The sequence below is a fragment of the Crocodylus porosus genome, unplaced genomic scaffold (genome assembly GCF_001723895.1).
Source record: "Crocodylus porosus isolate Cpor-Errol unplaced genomic scaffold, CroPor_comp1, whole genome shotgun sequence".
NCBI lineage: Eukaryota > Metazoa > Chordata > Crocodylia > Crocodylidae > Crocodylus > Crocodylus porosus.
Genome location: NW_017728951.1, coordinates 32,759,358 through 32,765,032, shown reverse-complemented (window position 1 = coordinate 32,765,032; position 5,675 = coordinate 32,759,358).

Sequence of the window (5,675 nt, the reverse complement as noted above, 5' to 3'; positions counted from 1 at the left end):
TCTACTGCATATTGGCATTTTGACTTATACATTTATGGTTTAATCACTATTTGAAAAGTATGATATAATAAACATATGATAAAGCAATATTATTATATCATTCATTGATATTTTAAGTGATAATTGGTATTGTAATAGATGCTGCAATTAGCACTGGGTTGGTCTCTCAGCATTTGACATTCTAACTCAGTGCCAACTTGGATTCTAAATGGAACCTATTTTTGAATTTGTTCAGTAAATGTTAATTGGCATGATATAAAATAAAACATAACATAATTGAACACCTTCAAGAGCAAATTGGATGCTCATCTTGCTGGGATCCTATGACCCCAGCTGACTTCCTGCCCTTTGGGCAGGGGGCTGGACTAGATGATCTTCCGAGGTCCCTTCCAGCCCTAATGTCTATGAAATCTATGAAAGCTGGTTTAAGAAGTTCAATGCATATTAACCGGTTTCAAAATGGCTGAAACTGGTTTAAGATAAACCCAGTTGAATGTAGTATCAGATTTAACTGATTGGGATCAAACTGGTTTATGGAACTTCTGTGCTAGACCCCTTCCTGGTTCAAGTTAAATCACAGTCCCACAGCATCTCAGCGCGTGCTTTTGAGACCTGGGCTGGGCTGTGCTGTCTGTTCTAGCAGAGAAGGCTTGGGGGCAAGGTTCTGCTGGGGTTTGTGGTCAGGGAGGAGGGTTAAACTTCCCTCCTCCCCAGTACAGAGCTGACCTGACCTGCCCTGCTAAAAACTTACTGCTGGCTGCAACTGTGGACTACAAATCTCAGTGACACCAGGAAGGAAACAGGAAGAGGGAGTAATGAGCATCCCTGCAAAGTCCTGCTACTGTGATTATGGACGGCATATCCCAGAGAACTTGGGGGTAGCAGGAATAGGACACAAACACGCAGCCCATGCTGGCTATGTGCCAGAGAACCATGCTCTAGTGCTCCCCAGCTTCTGGCCTGAGCTACTGCAAATATGCGGCTGCATTTCCGGAATCAAAAGTAAATGTCTGTCCAGTTGTTTCTCAGTTTAATTTCTGCATTTTAGACTGACCTGCAAAGACAGCCTTGGGCTTTTTTACTGTCTCTACTTAGCCCTGAAGTTCCTTTTATGATTTCCTTTGGTAGCATGCAAAGAGAGGGTGGAACCTATACTGTTTTGAATAGTTGCAATAAAGCGCTCAAATTATTGACAAGTTGTAATCACCAAAGTTTCACTTTTTGTGGTGTTCTGAAAGCTGCCACTTCAAACAGAAAAATTAGACAAATTACTAAAGATGACCAAACCTTTATCCGGGTTTATTTTGTTTACTTACTTCAGTATACCCTTAAAAATCCTCAATCTTTCAAGTAATTCTGAACTTTATGACCACCCAATTCAGATGAGACTCCTCCATCTCCCTTCCAAACAAATAAATTATTAAAATAATAATAATACAAAATTAGGACATTATTAATCTAACATATTCCAAGAGTATTCAACATATTTTTGATATTCACAACTAACATTTATTATTTACATTCTACATCATTTCATAAGAAGTTAAGGAACATCGTGGATTGTTGAGTCCACACTTATGCTATTGCAGGTGATGCATGGGGAGGGCACAAGGGTGGGGGCACGTGCCCCCCCTGAGATTGGTCCTCACTGGCTGTGGAGAGAGGATGCCGAGTAAAGCATCAGCCAGTGGCCCCCCTGAGATTGGCACAGGCCAGCACTAAGACGCACCAGCCACACTTCCAGTCTTGCCACCAGCACTTCCAGTTTTGCCACAGCACTGTGATCGGCCACTGGGGGCCCCGACCCCCCTCTTTGGTGATCGGCTGCTGGGGGACTCCCCCCCTGCCAGTTGGCAATTGGCTGCTGGTGCCCTCCCAGAATCTGGAGGCACCAGTTGTCTATGCATCCAACTTAAATAATTCCCTCAGTTCTCCAGATATCCATGAAAATTTCCCAGTCGCCATCTGTTAGAGCACTATGCTAAAATTAGTATATGTTGTCCATGCAACACTCCGATAACTGAAATTATTCTAGGTATCAGCTTGAGTCTATCAGCAAGCTCGAGATAAGGCACCCACTAATCCTGGCTGCTAAAACTCAAAACTAAAGGATCTTGGTTAGTTCTGGGAACTGCATTATCTCCAGCTTTCTGATAAATAATAGCCATTAGTCAGCAATGAGTCTGTGAGAAAAAAATTGTACACTTACTTCATATTGTGAAGGTATTTGATTCTTTTTTTAACAAGAGTTCTGTAATGTAACTGATTATCAAATGAAAAAGAATCAGAGGCAATACTCGTGTTACAGAGAGAAAAAATCCAGTGAAGAAAGATGGTAAGGAACTGAGATAGAGAAGAAAAATGTGTCAGATTTCTTGGGTGGAAAGAAATGTGAAAGTTTAAAACATTGTATTTCTGTCTTTCAACAACTTAGTTGCAGACTTAGTATTTTTCTGGCTTTTCCCTACTGTCTGTTTGTTTCATTGACCTAAGCTCTGGCATTGCAGAAGATCGAGCAAAAATGAAAAGGAACAATGTGTGCCAAATACATGTTGCATCCTAAGGTTGGCAGTGACATTTCAAAAAGAAATTCAACAAAAAAAGAGAAAAGTTTTAGTATTTCCCTACTTGCAAATACTGAAAGGGACTAAGGGGAATTCCTGCATGAACAAAGAAGAATTTTCTTGCTGTGCTTTTCTTGCTGAAAAGCAAATTACTAATAGAAACAGGAAATTAGTACCAGTATGTTAGGTGGTAAAAAAAAGCCCATATTGTAAAGAATAGGGTCTGATTTAAATTTTTCCCCTCTATTACATACTAGTGAGGCCTCACCTCGACTAGAGAGTCCAGTTTTGAGGACCATGCCTCAGGAACAATGTGGATGCACCGGAAAGAATCCAGAGGGAAAAGCAACACAAAAGACCAGAAATCCGGAAAACATCAAGGTGAGATTGGAAGAATTAGGATCATATAATCAGGAGAAAACTGAGTAAGGATCTGATCACAACCTTCAAAGACAAAAAATGATTGCTAATGCTATTAAGAGGGGAATCAACGGTTCTCTCTCTCCACAGGGGACAGATAAGTAGTAATGCTTTAAAAAGCATTGGAAGGGACTTTGAGGACCATCCAGTGTAACTCCCTGCCCAGACACGTTCTGTTATTCTTAAACCATCCCAGCCAGGAGTCTCTTTGGCCTCTTCCTGCAAACCTCCAAATTAAAGAGATTCAACAGCTTTTCTTGGTAGCTCTCTCCATTGTCCTACTGTTCTTCCAATTAAGATTTTTTTCCCTCAGATTTGACCTAAATCTGGTTTCGCTGTGGTTTAAAACGGTTGCCACAGGCTCTGCCCACTGTGGCAAAGCAGAACTATGTTTCATCATCATATTTATGGGAGGTTTTCACATATTTAAAAACTGCTGCTATGTCCCATTGTAATCCCTTTTTTCCCCAAACTTAAATGTACCAAGTTCTTTTCTTTGTCCAGCTTGTTTTTCCCTTTGTCATTTTTGTCACCTGCTCCTGGACACTTTTTAGGTTTTTTTCTGTCTTTCCTAGAGTGTAGTGTACAAGGCCGTGTGCAGACGAAATGAGAGGCATGTGTGCATGACACCTTAAAGTGGGCTAAATGCTTTTGCACCACTTTAATGGTGTCAGTGTTTGCATACCTTGGTAGCATATTGCACATTAATTCCAGCCGCGGTAGGAAACTCGTCGGTGTAATGCAGCTTAAATGACTTGGGACACAGCAAACTAAGACTCCTCCAAGGAGTTTTGGTTTGCTGCCCCTACAGCCACAAAGCACCAGGCTCCATAGGAAGCCCTGCAGGCAGCCTGGCAGCAGCCCGGGAAAGCAGCTCTGCCCAAGAACAGTGGCAAGTCTGATCTGGGCAGGGGCCTGGTGCCCCAAGGGAGAGACAAGTAAGTTAGTGGAGTGTGTGCAATCAACCTTAAATTGAAGTGGTGTTTTTTAAAACCCACCACTTCAATTTAGGGCCCCCATTTCATCTACATACACCCCAAAACTACACATGCTACTGGACTGGGAGTTGGACTAGATGACCTCCTGTCCAACCCTAACTTTCTATGATTCTGTGATTAAAGCATCACATGTAGATACACCCAGCATATAATATGTTACCTCTGGGAATAAGCATCAGAGCTACCAAAAGCTAACAGCAACTGAGTAAATTCACAACAGGGCTTGGTCACTATCATATTATTATATATTTTGGATCTTGTACGCCAAACGATAAACTGAAAAACCACAAAATAATTCAAACAAAAGCATACAGGAACCCACCCTGCACTTCAACTTGTGACTGCCAGACTACCCTACAGTCCTGGTTCTCAGCCCTGGGGTGCCATGTAATCCTGTAAAGGTACTATAGGGAGCCTCACAGTATTAGCAGTTAGGTCTACAAACATGTACATGATTCATAAGTAGGGACCTACCCAAATTGAGGAGGCAGATGGCTGATTTTGTGGACAGATTGCAGGGCCAGTCACTATTTTTTGCAGGGTTATCACATCTTTGATTGACGAAGGCGCCCCACTCCTCACCTCTGATTGTCCAAGGGGGTTGTCCATCATAGATTCATAGAAGTAGCGTTGGAAGGGACCTGAGCAGATCATCAAGTCTGACCCCCTGCCATGGCAGGAAAGAGTACTGGGGTCAAATGACCCTGGCAAAGTGTTCATCCAGCCTCCTCTTAAAGACCCCCAGGGTAGAAGTCAGCACCACTTCCCTTGGAAGTTGGTTCCAGATCCTAGCTGCCCTGACCATGAAGTAGCGCCTCCTGATGTCTAGTCTAAACGTTCTCTCTAACAATTTGTGGCCATTATTCCTTATTACCCTGGGGGGTGCTAAGGGGAACAGGGTCTCTCCCAAATCATGCTGGTCCCCCCTGGTGAGTTTATAGACAGCCACCAGGTCCCCCCTCGGCCTTCTCTTGTGAAGGCTGAACAGGTTAAGGTCCCATAGCTTCTCTTTGTAGGGTCTGCCCTGCTGTCGCCGGATCATGCAGCTGGCCCTCCTCTGGACCCTCTCAGTGCTGTCCACATCCCCTTCTGAAGTGCAGCACCCAGAACTGAATACAGTACTCCAGCTGCGGCCTGACCAGTGTCGCATAGAGGGGGAGGATCACCTCCTTGGCCCTACTTGAGATGCATCTGTGGATGCACGACAAGGTACCGTTAGGCCCTACTGACCGTGACCTTGCATTGTCAGCCCAAGATCTCTTTCTGCCACCATGCTTTCGAGAAGGGAGTTTCCCAGCTTATGCTGGTTCATACTGCCCAAGTGCAGCACCCTGCACTGTTACCTCTTAGCTCCATGTTCTTAGGGAACCCTGATACAGGACGTAGACTGTCTGACTCACAAAGAATCGCTCCCCACTTCCTCTACCTAAACAGAAACTGATTAAGATGCAGTGCAAGACACACCTAAAACCCTCCAGATAAGGGTGACAAAAGTGAAACAATTGTCTTAGGTCTCATTTGCATCTGAAATGGGACCAGATGACCATTCATTTACATGGGAGATGGAGAACAGAAAGCCCGAAGCAGAGACTGCAGTGAATTCTGGGGTCAGCAAAGCAGGGGAGCAGTGCATGATGGGGAATCTGTGCTCCAAATGCTAATCAACCCTCACACCCAGCTCAGCATTTATCAG